The sequence below is a fragment of the Stegastes partitus genome, unplaced genomic scaffold (assembly GCF_000690725.1).
Source record: "Stegastes partitus isolate 25-593 unplaced genomic scaffold, Stegastes_partitus-1.0.2 Scaffold960, whole genome shotgun sequence".
Classification (NCBI taxonomy): domain Eukaryota; kingdom Metazoa; phylum Chordata; class Actinopteri; family Pomacentridae; genus Stegastes; species Stegastes partitus.
In genome coordinates this window covers 99,236-116,692 of record NW_007578691.1, presented here as the reverse complement: position 1 = coordinate 116,692, position 17,457 = coordinate 99,236, and positions in this window count along the sequence as shown.

Below are 17,457 nucleotides of genomic sequence, written 5' to 3'. Positions count from 1 at the left end.
GACAATATAACAAGGTCACAAATACATTTCCTTCATGATGCACAGTGTAATCTGTCATAATTTAGTTGTATTGAAATTGAATTTGTGGATTTGGATTTAGAGTTTGCATCTTTAATCCTTGCTCCCACACAATCCAAAAACATGTTGAGGTTAATTCTAAATTGTCCATAGGAGTGAATGTGAGTGTGCTTGGTTGTCTGTCTCTAAGTGTGGCCCTGTGATAGACTGGTCCAGGGTGTCCCCTGCCTTCACCCTGAGTCAGCTGGGATAGACTCCAACCTCCCACGACCCTAGTGAGGATTAGGCGGTGTATAGATAATGGATGGATGGATCTTCAGTCCTGGAGTACTCCTTTGCCACAGACTTTGAGGTTGGTTAATATCATGTTATTAACTTTAGAACACGACTGACACACATCCAAATGCAACATCCCATCTCATTGGTTGAATTTCTCCCAAAGTATTTACTGCAGTGAGGTGTAGCACATGTCATATTAAACCACATGACTTTACCTTTCCAACGCTGCCTGTTGCTTGTTTGTGCAACTAAGTGTTAGTAAGAAAAATCATTTTGAATTTGCATCAAATTTAATTGGAGTCATGATCTGTATAAAGCTCTGCATCCAGTTCTACAACATTGCTTATGTTTGCATTGAACTTATTAATGTACACAGAACACAATCCACAAGACAGAGCAGAACCAGAGCTTTGTAATTATCGTTGTTACTTATTTGTATTTGCAGAAGTTGTCATATTATGAAGACAGATCAAACTTCTGCAAAGATGTAGCTTCACTAAATTCTTCACCCGTTTTCCTGCTTCTCAGCTGAACAAGTCACAAAGTCTCCATCATTTTACCTGCCTCCCAAACTACCTGTACAACAAAACTGCATTCTCCTTCATGTTTTGAAAGAAACTTCTTTTTCTCCCCTGAAGGGAAGACAGTGAAGAATGTGTGAAGAGAACAGAATGCTGCTTGTGTTCCTAAAACCTTGCGGGTAACAAATCAGTTTCTGTGGAGAAGAAAGTCGGTTTAGGCCGGCGTGTTGGATCAAAAACTCTGACTGTGAAAGATGCCGTGTAACCACCCTGTCGACCAAAAAATTACATTGCTACACAACTAAACTGCATTCTGGTTTTGAAAGGAACACATTTCTCCACTGAACGGTAACGCTGTGATGTTGTAGGAAAGGGTTCCAGGCTGAAGGAGCCACAACGTCAATGGAAGGACGTAACAGATTGTCATAGTATCCCACTGTTATGTCTCATTATTGCCCAACTTCAGACAATCTTTCTTACATTATTATGAAAAGATATCTATAAGGCTTGAATTTTATAGTGAGCTACATTAAAAAAAACTAATTCAGAATTCATTTTTTTTTCATAAAGGCTAATTTAATTTATTTTTTTTTATCTTTTTGTCCATGTGATTAAGGATGTTATTGTGTAAATGCATAAGTGAAGGAGAATTTGCTGGTGAATTTCTTTTTTTAAATGTAGCTGTTTTTTGTACATAATTCTGGTGGCGGTGGGTAAAGGGAAAGTGTATATATGTGTAAATGTACACTCACCGGCCACTTTATTAGGTACACCTGTCCAACTGCTTGTTAACGCAAATTTCTAATCAGCCAATCACATGGCAGCAACTCAATGCATTTAGGCATGTAGACATGGTCAAGACGATCTGCTGCAGTTCAAACTGAGCATCAGAATGGGGAAGAAAGGTGATTGAAGTGACTTTGCACGTGGCATGGTTGTTGGTGCCAGACGGGCTGGTCTGAGTATTTCAGAAGCTGCTGATCTACTGGGATTTTCACGCACAACCATCTCCAGGGTTTACAGAGAATGGTCCGAAAAAGAGAAAATATCCAGTGAGCGGCAGTTCTGTGGGTGCAAATGCCTTGTTGATGCCAGAGGTCAGAGGAGAATGGCCAGACTGGTTGGAGCTGATAGAAAGGCAACAGTACCTCAAATAACCACTCGTTACAACTGAGGTATGCAGAATAGCATCTCTGAACGCACAACACGTTGAACCTTGAGGCGGATGGGCTACAGCAGCAGAAGACCACACCGGGTGCCACTCCTGTCAGCTAAGAACAGGAAACTGAGGCTACAAGTCGCACAGGCTCACCAAAATTGGACAATAGAAGATTGGAAAAACGTTGCCTGGTCTGATGACTCTCGATTTCTGCTGCGACATTCGGATGGTAGGGTCAGAATTTGGCTTCAACAACATGAAAGCATGGATCCATCCTGCCTTGTATCAACGGTTCAGGCTGCTGGTGGTGTAATGGTGTGGGGGATGTTTTCTTGGCACACTTTGGGCCCCTTAGTACCAACTGAGCATCGTGTCAACGCCACAGCCTCCCTGAGTATTGTCATGTCCATCCCTTAATGACCACAGTGGACCCATCTTCTGATGGCTACTTCCAGCAGGATAACGCACCATGTCATAAAGCATCATAAAGAATCATCTCAGACTGGTTTCTTGAACATGACGATGAGTTCACTGTACTCCAATGGCCTCCACAGTCACCACATCTCAATCCAGTAGAGCTCCTTTGGGATGTGGTGGAACGGGAGATTCACATCATGGATGTGCAGCCGACAAATCTGCAGCAACTGCATGTTGCTATCATGTCAATATGGAGCAAAATCTCTGAGGAATGTTTCCAGTACCTTGTTGAATCTATGCCACAAAGGATTAAGGCAGTTCTGAAGGCAAAAGGGGTCCAACCTGGTACTTGCAAGGTGTACCTTATAAAGTGGTCGGTGGGTGTATATGTCTACGTGTATTATCAGTCTGTATATGAAATTACCCTGAAAATAGCCTTTGGTTCACAGGGTTGACAGTGTCCAAACAGAATTTCAAGTAAGTTTCCTCAACACCAGCAGATAAGCAGNGGGGAAGAAAGGTGATTTAAGTGACTTTGAACGTGGCATGGTTGTTGGTGCCAGACGGGCTGGTCTGAGTATTTCAGAAGCTGCTGATCTATTGGAACCATCTCTAGGGTTTACAGAGAATGGTCCGAAAAAGAGAAAACATCCAGTGAGCCGCAGTTCTGTGGGCGCAAATGCCTTGTTGATGCCAGAGGTCAGAGGAGAATGGCCAGACTGGTTGGAGCTGATAGAAAGACAACAGTAACTCAAATAACCACTCGTTACAACTGAGGTATGCAGAATAGCATCTCTGAACGCACAACACGTGGAACCTTGAGGCGGATGGGCTACAGCAGCAGAAGACCACACTGGGTGTCACTCCTGTCAGCTAAGAACAGGAAACTGAGGCTACAACTCGCACAGGCTCACCAAAATTGGACAATAGAAGATTGGAAAAACGTTGCCTGGTCTGATGAGTCTTGATTTCTGCTGCGACATTCGGATGGTAGGGTCAGGATTTGGCGTCAACAACATGAAAGCATGGATCCATCCTGCCTTGTATCAACGGTTCAGGCTGGTGGTGGTGGTGTAATGGTGTGGGGGATATTTTCTTGGCACACTTTGGGCCCCTTAGTACCAACTGAGCATCGTGTCAATGCCACAGCCTACCTGAGTATTGTTGCTGACCATGTCCATCCCTTTATGACCACAATGTACCCATCTTCTGATGGCTACTTCCAGCAGGATAACGCGTCATGTCAGAAAGCGTGAATCATCTCAGACTGGTTTCTTGAACATGACAATGAGTTCACTGTACTCTAAAGGCCTCCGCAGTCACCAGATCTCAATCCAATAGAGCACCTTTGGGATGTGGTGGCATCATGGATGTGCAGCCAACAAATCTGCACCAACTGTGTGTTGCTATCATGTCAATATGGAGCAAAATCTCTGAGGAATGTTTCCAGTACCTTGTTGAATCTATACCACAAAGGATTAAGGCAGTTCTGAAGGCAAAAGGGGTCCAACCCGGTACTAGCAAGGTGTACCTAATAAAGTGGCATGTCTATGTGTATATGTCTATGTGTATTATCAGTCTGTATATGCAATTACCCTGAAAATAGCCTTTGGTTCACAGGGTTGACAGTGTCCAAACAGAATTTCAAGTAAGTTTCCTCAACACCAGCAGATAAGCAGGACGAACAGAGCTTTAATGAACCGTTTTAATTACTGGTTACACTGGAAGAATTTTGCCATCCAGCCAATTTATTCTCTGGGATGTAAAACGAGTCCCATCAGTGCAAACTGACCTAACAGCTGAAGCGAGACTATGTAAACAGTAACCGCTGTGGGCCCAAGCAGCGATTATGGAAAAACGGAAAATGCTTAAATGTAGTGTAGCAACACAACTGAAATAAGTTCCATCGTGTTTGTGCTTAGGAATGAAGCAGGTTGTTTTGCTTCTTAATTACACAGTTTCACTTCAGGGACAAAGAACGATGGCCCTTACATCAGTGATGTCGCTGACAGGTCAGTAAAAGTGCAACACTTATCTTCAAAATGGGTTTTTTTATGCTTTGAGCAATCAAAAGAAACACAATACCCAGGAAGAGGCGTCACCTGGGTGCACAAGTTATAATCTGCACCCTTTATTTTCGACCACTAGAATAGGTTGTTAGTGTTGTAGTAGTTTCAATTATCACTGATTGGCCTAAACAATGAATGTGTGATTAAAATTCTGCTGCCCTGGAAGAGGCAAGCACAAAGTGTGATTGTTATTCTGAAGGAAACAGGAGAGTATCAATCCACCGTGAAAGCCTAATAGCTGGACAACTACAGCTTCTGTCCCCCTCTTGGGCATCGCAATCTTGTTCGTGCCCTAGGCTTTTAGCAAAATGGAAACCATTTTCACCAGAAACACAGCAATCAGAGGACATTTTTGACCCCAGCGGGCTGTCACTGGTCGCTCTGTGGACACTGAAACAATGAGAACTTTGCTGCAAGAGGAACTTCGAGACCAGACCGCTGCAATGTGTTCAGCCACAGCAGTGAAATATTAAGACTCGGAAACGACATTATTTATTTAAAAACAAGAGCTTGTTAAGCTCTATGTGCCTTTGGCTCTGAGATGTAAATGAAGCAGCGTTATATAAGACGACAACAAGAAACTGTTATTTTTAATTACCAATAAACTGTAAAGCTTAAGTTCGACAAGCTGGATGGCTTTAGCCCTCAATTCTGCATTTATGAGCAAACACCTACAAACACATTGTAATGACTTTTTTTGGTCTTTATTAATTCGTTTGTCAACACCGGAAATTTCACTTTAACCATGAAGCATCCATAATGAATGATTGATTACACACAGCTGAGACCACATTGAACCATGTTTAATGATACATGATTGCACAGCCCTTTAATTATGCTATGAATAAAATATTCAACATTCAATCACATGCACAAAGACAAGTTTGCAGTTGTTCATTTGTGTAACGAATAAGGTTCACTTTGGAATTGGACAAGAGTTTTTTTTTTAAGGTCCACTTACTGGATTTTCCAGGTGCTTTAAGTCCCTCAAGAGGGGAACGAGTTATTTGGATTTTTTTAAGTTATTTTTTTGGCCTTTGTGCTTTTATTGGATAGAGCAGTGAGAGAGGGAAGTGGGGAGAGGAATGTGGGGAGGACGTATGGGAAAGGACCATGAGCGGGATTCGAACTCATGACCTCCACATCAGGACTGTAGCTCTGTACATGAGATGCCAGCTCAACCAGGTGAGCCCTTGGGAAGGAGTTATTTTTTAATGACTATAAATACATAATGTTTATGTTACTTAATATCCATCCATCATCTATACACCGCTTAATCCTCACGAGGGTCGCGGGGGGGCTGGAGCCTATCCCAGCTGACTTAGGGTGAAGGCAGGGGACACCCTGGACAGGTCACCAGTCTATCGTTACTTAATATGTTTGTTAGTATTTAATAAAGAATGAAATTAATGTCTGTAATTCCTTATAATAACAGTTACATAGTTCACATTGCTATACAATGTTTTATATAATTACTGTTATATGTCTGTTTAATGAGCCACATAATCAACAATTACAGTCATAATAGTTACAGATGGCTTTAGCAAATGGCATTATGGTGTTAATACTTGACCAATGCATGTTTGTTACATGTAAATACATCCGAGTACAGTAAGCACAATAAAAGAAGAAATAATTTCTCTTCTTCGAGCTTCCTCCTGTCCTTTGTCCTCCATTGTCCTGCCTGCGAAATGGAAATCGATCTCAGCGCGACAGAAGAGGCGGCCGGAGGAACTGTGAGCGAGGATGCACAGAAGTGAGACACGCAGCTGGAATATACAAACCATTGTGGGATCAGGACAAAGACGAATCATGATAGATAAAGATGTAGTGATATAATATGTATCATCCAGTGGAGGTCATCTGTGATCTCAGTCCTCTGCAATCTGCCATGTCTGTGATGTGTAAAGTGGAAGTTTCACTGCAAATTACTGACCATATCTTACTGCTTACTGCATGATACCATGCATGTCATCCATCTAGTCATCTGCAAGGTTTTGCTTGTCTGATGGATTTGAGCTTTCTGTGAATGCACCTCAATAGTGTGTGGCAACATAAGCCTCCTGAATTTTGGCCCAAAACGGTTCAAAGTCTCCTTTGTTATTGCCAACACATCCTCAATGATTTTGTGGCAGAAGAAACCTGCAAAAAATCTTGCAAATTTGTGTTTGGTGACATTTGGTAAACCATTTGCAGTGGAGTTTTCAGTTCACAAATTGGAGACATAACAAATTTGCATAGAATTGAAATCACAAACAACATCTGCAGTCATTACAGATTACTAGAGATCCCCAGGTAGTGATAGTCCTGTGCAAATAGAGCTTTAGTCTCATGTGAATCAGCGTCTTAGTGATTTGGGTTACTTTTATGTCTGTGGTAAGGTTTTCTTTCGTACCTCTATTCTGCCTCTTTCCTACGCAAGAATTATAGAGGCTGCGATGGGGTGCATAAATGAATGTTTGAACAGCATTTTGGGTGCAAATTCAGGAGGTTCATGTTGCTACACAGCATGTAGACCCATTCACAGAAAGAACAAGTTCAGCTCCATCAGAGGAGCAAAATCTTAAAGGAACATTTTGCTGTCTTTTAGCAAGTTTAACAGGTTTTATGTAGCCGTCTATTAATTGTGTCTGGAAATAGTGTGAGTAAACTTCAGTTAAACTTCAACTTTTCCGTGCAGATTTGCAGCAAAAACATGATTTGGCAAAAACTATGAGATCTCCAGGTAATGCTAGCCCTGGGTGGATTGGGGTGAATTTACTAAATTTTCTTTCATTTTTCAGACAGAACAGGATTCTGTCGGGAGAAAGGAATAAAATGGGGACATTGTGAAACATAAACTCACAATTGGTTGAAGTTCACTGACATTGATGTCACTGGAGCTCCGAAGAAAGTTGGAAAACTTGGACTGGTCGTGCATCACACTCTTCACACAGCAACAAGTTTGTCATTTTAAATCACTGGCTTTTAATCTAAAAAGACTGTTAGCCAGTTGCTCTTTCCTAACTTTCCAACTGTAGTCTGAACGCAGCATAATGCTTATCTGACAGAGATCGTAAAACACAGCAGTAGGCTAAAACAGAACAACTAACACATGATGCAGTGGCTTTTCACTCTATAATAATATAAAATGGTCAAAATGACATTATTTGTCACAGCAAGAAACTGTGAAAACAGAAAGAGTTCGACTTTCTGTCTGGGAAAGCATCATCTGTCCGGTATGTTTCTATCAGAAAAATGAACCAAATACAAGCTTACAATTGTGACATTTCATCAAAACAACTTTTTGTATTCTAACATTTGCAAAAGAACATCTGCTGTTCTGTGCAACTGAGAAGGTACAGACTGAAATAAGAAGAGAGAAAACAGTGAAATCATCCCACTGCTCCTGCAAGCAGGGTCAACACTCAGTCACTGATATTCATTTTATTATCTCTTTACATCAAACTGGAGAATTATGGCTCTAAATTCAAGCTTAGAAGCATATTATATACAGAAGTGTAACAGTTAATTTACATGTTGTGTACCTATGTGTAGGAAATGAAAGTCACATTGAAGCCTATATTGAATAGTACAAACTTTTTAAATGATTTGTGCTCGACTTCAAGGCTAAAATAAGCACCTGGAAGTTTACCAGTTCTTATGTTTCCGTGGGCGTTGACAGAGAGTTGATGTTGATTACACATTGCCAGTGCACCCAGTGTTTTCTACATCTGAAAATAAATGCGTGGGAACCTTCTGCAGAGAAAACTAGGTGCAGACGGTACCTTTTGTCGATGAGGCTGCTGTGTAGAAAGTTAACAATGCAATTACTGTCACATCTACCCTCCCTCCAATAAAAAAAAAACAAACAACAAAAAACCAGCAGAATGTGGCAAGTTAGGCATTGGAGGTTAATGATGAGTTAAACGATGTATTAATGTTGCTCATTATTTTGGTTTATTTCTCTGTTAATGAGATGGAGCTAAAGTGATATTTACTGAATGAGTTCCCCTCATAATTACCTACTCCACATTGTTATTGCGTGTTTGCACAGCCTGTCAGGTGGGGGAAATCAACATTTGCCTTGCTCTCCAGCTCTTCAGCAGATGTCACGGTTCCAACAATGCTGTTTGTTGTCTGGATCGGACCTGGCTCGCATCGGCTGACGTAGGACTGCACCCACGCTGGCAGAGCAAGTAGAGGACAGACAGTGACTAGACACACACTGCAAAACACATTAATCATGTAAAAAGAATATGTTCCAATCTACAACCAGCTTTTTAATCTGTTCATTACACTGAAAGCGTCTTAATTGTGGTAACCAATGGGACTGTGAGGAGAACTTGACAGATGTGTCTCTATCTGCATTTGATGAGGCAGAAATATTGTTTGTATTAAAGTGGAAATAGGTGAAAGAATTCTTTTTTTTATTCAAATTAAGCTTCTAATTTTAGAATATTAAAGTGTTTAACCATCAATCACAAAAATGATTAATTTGTTCATGCATTCAACCTTCATTTAAACTTTTGTTTAAAGTCCTCAGCTGAGAAAAAAACAAAATATGTGGGCACACAAATGATAAAACCGTGATTACAATGCAATAAAACTAAATTAAACAACAAAGTTAAAATAATAAAAGATTAATTACATCATCTAAGTTTTAAAAACAAATAAATCACCTTAAACAAGACCATCTGGAGATAAAATAAGATGAAATTAAAAACTTTAATTATTCTACAGATACAAAAAAAACCCAAAAACAACAAAAAAAAAATGAGTCAAGCCTTAGACTATTCTGCAGGTTACAAACATTTAAATGTAGTATTGGTTTATGGCTGCATTTTCATAGACCAATTTGTGCCTTTCCTGAATTAATTTATGATGCAAATGTATTTATTTATGTAAAGGGAACATTCAGGCGCCTTGTCACAGTTCAAATTGTAATAGAATGAATTGCAGAAAGGCTCCCAGTGATTGCTTTTAAATATTTATTGCTAGCTGAGATCACAACACTATGTTATGCGTGTATGTGGAGAGAAAAATTAAGTTTGCCACAAAAGATTTAGTGATTATATGTGCTTAAATATTCACGTTCACATTTTGTGAGTGAAAAAAAACATCCAGTGCTGAAGGCAAAAACTCCTGTTGGGGGCGCTGTTGTGTCCTTCTTTTATGTTTTGATTTACAGCTAGAAATGTAGGTGTTCTAAATTGATATATTCTCTCCTTCCCCCCAATCCTACACCTTTGCATGTGATCACAAACTGTAGCTAGATGACCTGTGACGGGAGTCATTGTCCCACCTGTCCATCATAGGAGTTGTTAGTGTCTCCTGAGTCGAGGTGTGATGGATGGGAGTTTTGTAAGTAACTGATAAGTGGTGTCTTAGACCACCTGCTCTGTTTCGAGGCAGTTGTTTCAGTTTGATATAAATGGCTTCTTTTTGAAGAACAATCAGTCAGTCGTCAGTGTTCCTTGTCCCTTAGATGTAGGTGAACTACTGAGACCATACCTGAGGAGTTGGTTCTCCCATGTTGTGCTATGTGCTTGTAAAGTGGCTGTCTAGTTTTCTTAATATACAAGTCTGTGCCTGTACTCACTCCACTGAAGTGTCTACACCACACTGTTCTGTCTATGCCTGGCTGCTTCGTCTCATAGGGTGGTCCAGCTTCTGCCTCAGCATGTTGCTGGACTTGAAGTGCACAAGGAGGCAGTGTTTGCTGATCCGCTTGAGTTTTTCAAGTTAGAAATAACAGTGTTGGTCCATTGATTGTCATTTTTCTCTTGTCTGTTCTGTCTTTTGTGGGTTTTACAAAGACCCAAGTTGTTGGGTACCATGTTTAAAGTGCTTCTCTATTGTGTTGGTGCTCCTTCTCTTCCTCCCTCTACCCTTGAGGGGATGTTGAGCCTGATAACCCCCAGGTTGTACTTTAGTAGATGGTAAGAATTAAATAGTAAATATTAATTTGTGTGTGACTTTTTTGTACGTTTTGATCTTGAGGCTTCAGTGATCTTTAATGTGCACTACCCAGTCTAAGAAGGCCAGACTATTCTTCCCTGACATGCTGGTCCCCATACCTAACCTCATAGGTAGGAGCCATTCCTGCAAAGGCCTTCACTACATCTTCTGTTTGGACACGGGACATTACTTGAGACACTGGTGAGTCCATGAGACAGCCATGCTTCTGTCTGTAGAAACCCTCATTAAATACAAAGTCAGTGGTAGTCAGTCAGAGGCTGAGCAGGGCATGTTTGTGGTCAGACTCAGAATGTACCAACAGGGACAGAGCAGCAGAAGAAGAAGGAGCTCAAACACAGCAGTGGAAGACTAAAAACATGTGGTTACCCAGTCTGGGCCTTTGTTAAAACCCCAAAAAGACACCAAACAGACAGAGGAAAAGGCCGATCAATGGAACAACACTGTTATTCTTTGTGTTGCAGGAGTGTCTGAAAAACCCAGGAGAATCTTCAACAACACGCCGGGCAACACGGTGAGGCACAAGCTTGTCCACCCCGAGGACAAAACTCCCAGGTACAAGCAGAACAGTGTAGTGACCTCAGTGGCTCTCAAGGTGACGACAACCCCATGGGTGCTTAAAATGCCTGAGACTTCCCACCAGTCAGAGCTGAAGAAGAATTTCGATTTAACAAACAAGTCCAGTTGCCTTTGGTTTAGCACTTTCTACATATGTTTTGTCTGTTTTTACCTATGCAGGGCACTTTATCACATTTTTGCTTTAGAAATTCCAAGTTATTCTTTTGTCTTTTTTTGTTTTTAATAATTTTTGACCAAAACAATCAGTTTATAATGTAGATAACTGGTGGTTGCTGTCTTATTGTTCTAAAATGAAACAGTTCTATACTGCCTAAGGTCTTCTGTGTGTTACTATGTTTACACACTTGTGTTTTCGTCACTTCAGAAGGCATTACAATGAGATTCAGTCACTGATTGCAAAAATGATCTGACATGTTTTTATTCTGTTTTCTTCCTTGTAAAGCGCTTTGGTCAACTCAGGTTGTTTTATTACATGAAACATGGATAAACCTGATTTGTTCACTTTCATTTTTTCTTTCTTAAAGACCCCTGGATCACCAATGGAACAAATGATCAATGTTTTTGAAAATAGGAGTCTCCATCGCTACGCCTATGACTGACAGGTTAAAATGACCAATCTAAAAATGTTATATGACTATTAGCTAACACTATGATGGCTGGTCACTGATGACCAAGTTAAAAAAAATCACTGGGGTCTAAAGCTCATCCCAGCTTTCCAGAACATCGTCTTTTCTTTCTTCTTTGGTCTTTTATTGATGGTTTTCCTTCTTCTTTACCCTCATGGATCTGTAAGTTTGCAGCTGTGTCCCTATAAAAGCTCAAATATACCTCCGGTAGCCAGCACTGCTGAACCCTGCAGGACCCAGTTTCCTCCAATCTGTGAAGCCACACTGAAGTCTTAATCTTCTGCCAGCTAATAAAGCTTTGTGGGGTTTTTAGGATACTGAAAACTGAAGTGAAGTAATTCCATATTCCAACACGGCACTGATGAAGACTAATCTCCTCTGATTCCTATTTACACAGAAATGCAGGAAATTAAAAAGCATCAGGAGGATATTCAATAAGTACCTCTGTGATTTATTGCTATTTGTCGAATAAACATCCTGCTTTAAAATCCAGGTAAGTGAAGGCACCATCAAGGGAAATGTAATATTACTACAAATGTTTTCCATTAATCTTTGATATTTCAGACTATTTACAGTGATTGTGTGCTTGAACGTGAAGGAGAGAAGAGTGCTGCATTGATGTTAGTGAAGTCAGCAGGATGCATGTTGATCAGCCTTGATCATGTCTGTGATGAAGACTTCCTGTTGAGCTCTTAGAGGTAAAGATCCCACTTCATGAATGTTGTAGTAGATAAGTGGTGTACCATTAAAATATACTCTAACTCTCATCTGAAGCAAAAATGTAAAGAAAACAACATGACCAGAATAACTGAACAGGAGCAGGAGGTGATAGAGCTGGTTCAGTCATGTTGAACTACAGGTCACAGAAGACAGCAGAGATAGACAAGAAGATCCCCCAGAGGAGTCCATCTTCTGTGAGACAGAGTGTTGGCAGGAGCCACTCTAAACGACATTTACCCAACTGAGGCTGAGAAACTCAGTGTCCAAGTCGTAGAGGAGCGACAGCCAGTGCCAGAGTATAAAAGGTAATTACAGCAGCTTCAGAGGACAAAGTCCTTATCTGCTTCTCCTATACAGTGATTAACAAAGGTGAATGGAAGCTGGTTCCCCACCAAGGTCTACTTCTGAATGACAGGATCTCTCCTATTATATGCTGGTAGTACATAACATGTTATGGTGACGTCACAGTGCATTCTGTGCCTGGCTCCCATAGACCCCAGTTCGAAACAGGATAACACAGATCATGAAAGACAGCTTTAATACAGCTCAGGATTTTGTGCCGTGTTAGTTTTCATGGTCAAACCCAGAGATCAGGTGGCCAATTTGTAAATAATTCAATATTGAAGTTTATAGAAATCATCAAAGTTTCGGCCATATCGTGAGTGTGGCTAGCTGATTGACAGTCTGCTCTGGAATGATTGACAGGTCGTAGGGATGAGGCCTAATTCACCCTGAGCCATCAGGCTGTTATTTTAACATCAGTCTTCACTCTGTGAATCAGTCTGAGTGTCATGAGTTGGTTTTGAAAGAAGCAACTATTGTACATTCTATATTATACAAGTATGTTCTGACCAGAAACCTTTTACAGATCATGTTTATTTTGTGAGATCTATTTAGATAGATTAGGTCTATATTTAGTCATACAATGTGAGTACAAGTAAAGAACACTTCTTGAGAAATTGCTATAGGCTACATCTGCGAAATACACAGTAACTGGGTTCCCCCCAAAATATAGCATTGGCCCCCTATTGGCCCCCAAAAATAAAACCTAGAATCGCCACTGGTTATAGTAAAAAGGGGTCCTCAGCAATTGGACACTCCAGTTTGGTCAGGAATATCCCTTTAGCACATGAATGTCAATCTTGTTTAGCCCAAGGGGCATTACACAGTGTTGAGTGAAAGGTCTCTCTCCTTAGGGTGATGTTTAACTGGACAAAGCTGTTCATCAACACTCTGATCTTTAACGTGTTGTTGGACAGTCGGTTGTTTAATGACTGATGCACATGCTGTAGTACTTCTTACTGCAGTGTAGATGGAAGAATAAACACCCAGGATAATACTGAAGCAGTGACAGACACGGCAGTTAAATACAACATTTAAAATGCAGCACAGACTATACATGAAATAGTTTCAAGCATTAATTAATATGAACCTCTGCTGTTGATGCTGATACTGTGATGTCTGTCTTCACCTCAGGTGTCTCAGATTCACTGAAGATCTTCTGAGTGAAGCCAACAGAAGGAAAACCTCATCTGGAGCCATTCATCTGGTTGTGAAGGAGACTGAATGGACGTCATCCTCAGTGAACCACTTCCAGTTCAGCTTTCACTTACGGAAGGACAGACCAGCTGTTTCAGCAGTTTCTTAGTATTCACAGGTTCCATTTATCACCTTTAACTTAATCTCTGCTGTTGTTGCATCATTACAATACGGAGAACATGCTGCTGTCATTTATAGCAGAGATGCAGCATTGAAACATCAACACATTCAGGACAAGAGCTTCATTAACATCTTTATTGTACATTTAAAAACTACATTATTTAGCAATTATGAACTGGAAAGATGTGTAAAAAATACATGGATGAAATAAATGTGTTGGCCAGCTCACAGTGGAGTGTAAATACTTCACAGTCATAAAATAAGTGTGCTTTATGACGACAAGGAGCTGAAGTTCAACATTATTGTTATTACTGGAATAGATGAGGAGGACATCAGTGCTGCTCTTCCTCACAGGGACGAAGAAGGAGAGAAGACTCTTCACCTCAGACAGCCTCAGCTGAATGTTGATGTTCTCTGTAGATCTTAGATCACATCAGACGTAGATGTTCCCAGTGATCCACATCATGGCTGGAAGGAAAAGACACAAACAGTGAGAAGAAGATCTACAAGGTTGTTTTATTCTAAGTGCTGGAACATTAAAAATGAGTGAACACAGCAGGATATGACTGTAGCACAATAGAAAGTGTGATGTTGTTGACATATTCTTTAATCTTAAGATGATGCTTGTTTCCCTGGATGAGGGCAAAAAACATTTTGCTGCCTTAGAAGGACAATAAAGTTTATTGTTTTTATTCTAATGTATGATAATGTGATTATTAGAGAAAAAGGGAAAACAGCCCTCTGATTACATGAGGTCCTCAGTTATCTGATAAAACACTGTCGTAGAGAAACAGTCTGCTGGACTGATTTACATTAAATAACAGTAACTACGACTGACCTCTGAGGTTCATTGTGATGCTCATGTCATTAGATTAGATTACATTAGATTAGATAGAACTTTATTGATCCCTTTGGTAGGGTACCTCAGGGTACCCAGTTAACCTCAACATATTTTTGGACTGTGTGGGATGAAGCTGGAGAACCCAGAGAGAACCCACGCTGCACGGGGAGAACATGCAAACTCCACGCAGAAAGATCCCAGGTGTCCCAGACGTGAACCGGGGATCTTCAAGCTGCGAGGCGACAGTATAAACCACTGAGCCACCTTGCAGCTCACATTGTACAAAAGATTTATTTATTTTTTCTGGAAGAATAAATTTACCATTATTTCTCAAATACCTAATGGTGTCTTCATGTCAATATAAATCTTTTTTTTTACACCTTTCTCTAACCACCTATTTTTCTTTCTTCATAACACACAGAGACAACAGAGGTATTCTTTCTGTACCCAAAGGTACATTTACTCCAAAAGTACCCTGTAAGGTGCAGAAATGGTTCTTAAGGCCACAAGTCTTTTTATTTTAACAACACAACATCATTGCTGATGGTACATATCTGTACTTTTGACAAGCTTAAGATACAGACAAATGATGCAACAAATCAGTGAGTGCAAAGTGGGTTTTTTTTCCCCTTCTTTTTTAAAATTATTATACCATAGAAGGCTAATTGCAAGGAAAATACTTCTATTCTGGGGGAAAGTTCTTACATTGGGTTTTTGATGATGAATCATTAACTTAATTCATTGTTTAGCTTTGTTTCAGTTTGCTCTTGTTGCAGTGACATCTTGACTCTTCAATATTTGCTCATTGAAGCCTTAAATTAGACCATACTTTTGTCATTCATGTTAGCATTGGTGTTTTTGTTCCCTTTGTATGTTTTCTATATACCTATATATCGGCCTGGAACTTTTCAGCTATCAAGGAAGATTCCGTAGCAACAGCTGGAACAAGTTTGAAGTTGTTAACATCTCTGGAGAGTCGGTATCCCACAACGTCTCACGTTAACAAATGTCTGTTTCCTTTTTTCATTCCTAGATAGACAACTGCAGCCACCTTGGGAGTTAAAATTCTCGGTTTTTAGTTTAAAACCAACATTCAAGCACTAACCCAGGAAAGACTTTTAGGCTCCAAACACACAAACAGAATTGGATTTCGATTCATGAGTCTCTTGTGGCGTATTGATGAACGTAACGCTTCTCACTATTTTGTTTTTGTAAATGAAGAGAACACACAATAAAACTCTTTTCCTTTCTGTCTGCAACTTTCCCCTCAGGATTGTGGATTATTTCATGGCTCTCTTTGGCGTCCACTTCCAAACATGCTTTCCTCCAACACTAATGTCGTTGATCAGCGCAGTACCAAGTCAGCTCACATTTGAACCATCACAGGATTGGATGAGAACGTGGCCCAGAGCCCTGATGGTCTTTATTACAGTCAGTCAGTCGCTTCATTTCCAACTTACATCTTAACACATTTAATTTCTTAAACGAGGACTTGTCTGGACTCCAAATTGTTTGAATAATTTTTGTCATAAATAAATCAGTTCAGTTTAGTTGAGATCAAATATTTTAACACCATGTTTAAAGTGTACTAAAGTAATTTGTTTTTAATCATCAAGATGAACATTATTTAAAAAAAACTATAATTATTTATGATCACTTCTTCTATTAAATGTAAGATTTTAATTTAACGTGGCCTTAACTCGTGCATTTATTAAGAAAATCAGTATTTGCAGTGGGTGTCCAATCATACTTACACGAATCTGGAGGATAATTATATTGAGAGATTTTGAGAGTAGTTGATGGGAACTACAGTGACGAACCTCCCAAAGCAGTCTGCTGCTTTCCACTACATCAAACACAAATCTTTCCATGACGCTTGACATTGAACAGTAAATAACAGCCTTCTGATAAAGCGATAACGTGAGGGCTAAGCACAAATAAAGTGGAGGTCGGTCATTCAATGCTATAGATAGCTTTAGATGATAAAATATAAACTTTTATAGTGATATAAAGTTCAGTTTTCATAGCATACATTTCAACAGGCTGGATACAAAGACTGAAAGATGGACATAGTTGTGTAATCTAATGCAATCCCACAGCCCTGTCATAAAAATGAACTTAACTAAGCAAGTCAAGGTTATTTTTTTAGTCGAGTCTGATCCATGGTTCTGGCAGAAGATGTCTTTTTAAGTAGTCCACCTTGATGTATAATACAAGCAAGAGCAGCCAACTTTAGTGCTAACTCTCTAAGCATATAATTTAATGATGAACTGAACTTTAGCACAAATGTGGGGTTCTTGTAAATTACCAGCGTATTTCCATTTTATGCCATTTTATACTGCTACTCTGCTGTTTATGGTGGAGCTGATAATATCTGAACACTTCTTCCATTACCCACCATGAGGCTAAATCCAACTGACAACTGGGGATAAATGCTGAACACATCTTTAGACAAGACTAGCAACAGGGAAGTGGTGAACTAAATAATGTCTCACTGTCAGTGACAGTACTATTTACCATATACAGTACTGTTTACAGTGAGGAGGCTGTTTATTAGATGATTACAAGAGCATTAGAGTTTGAAAGAGGCTCTAGTTATTATGTACTTTAT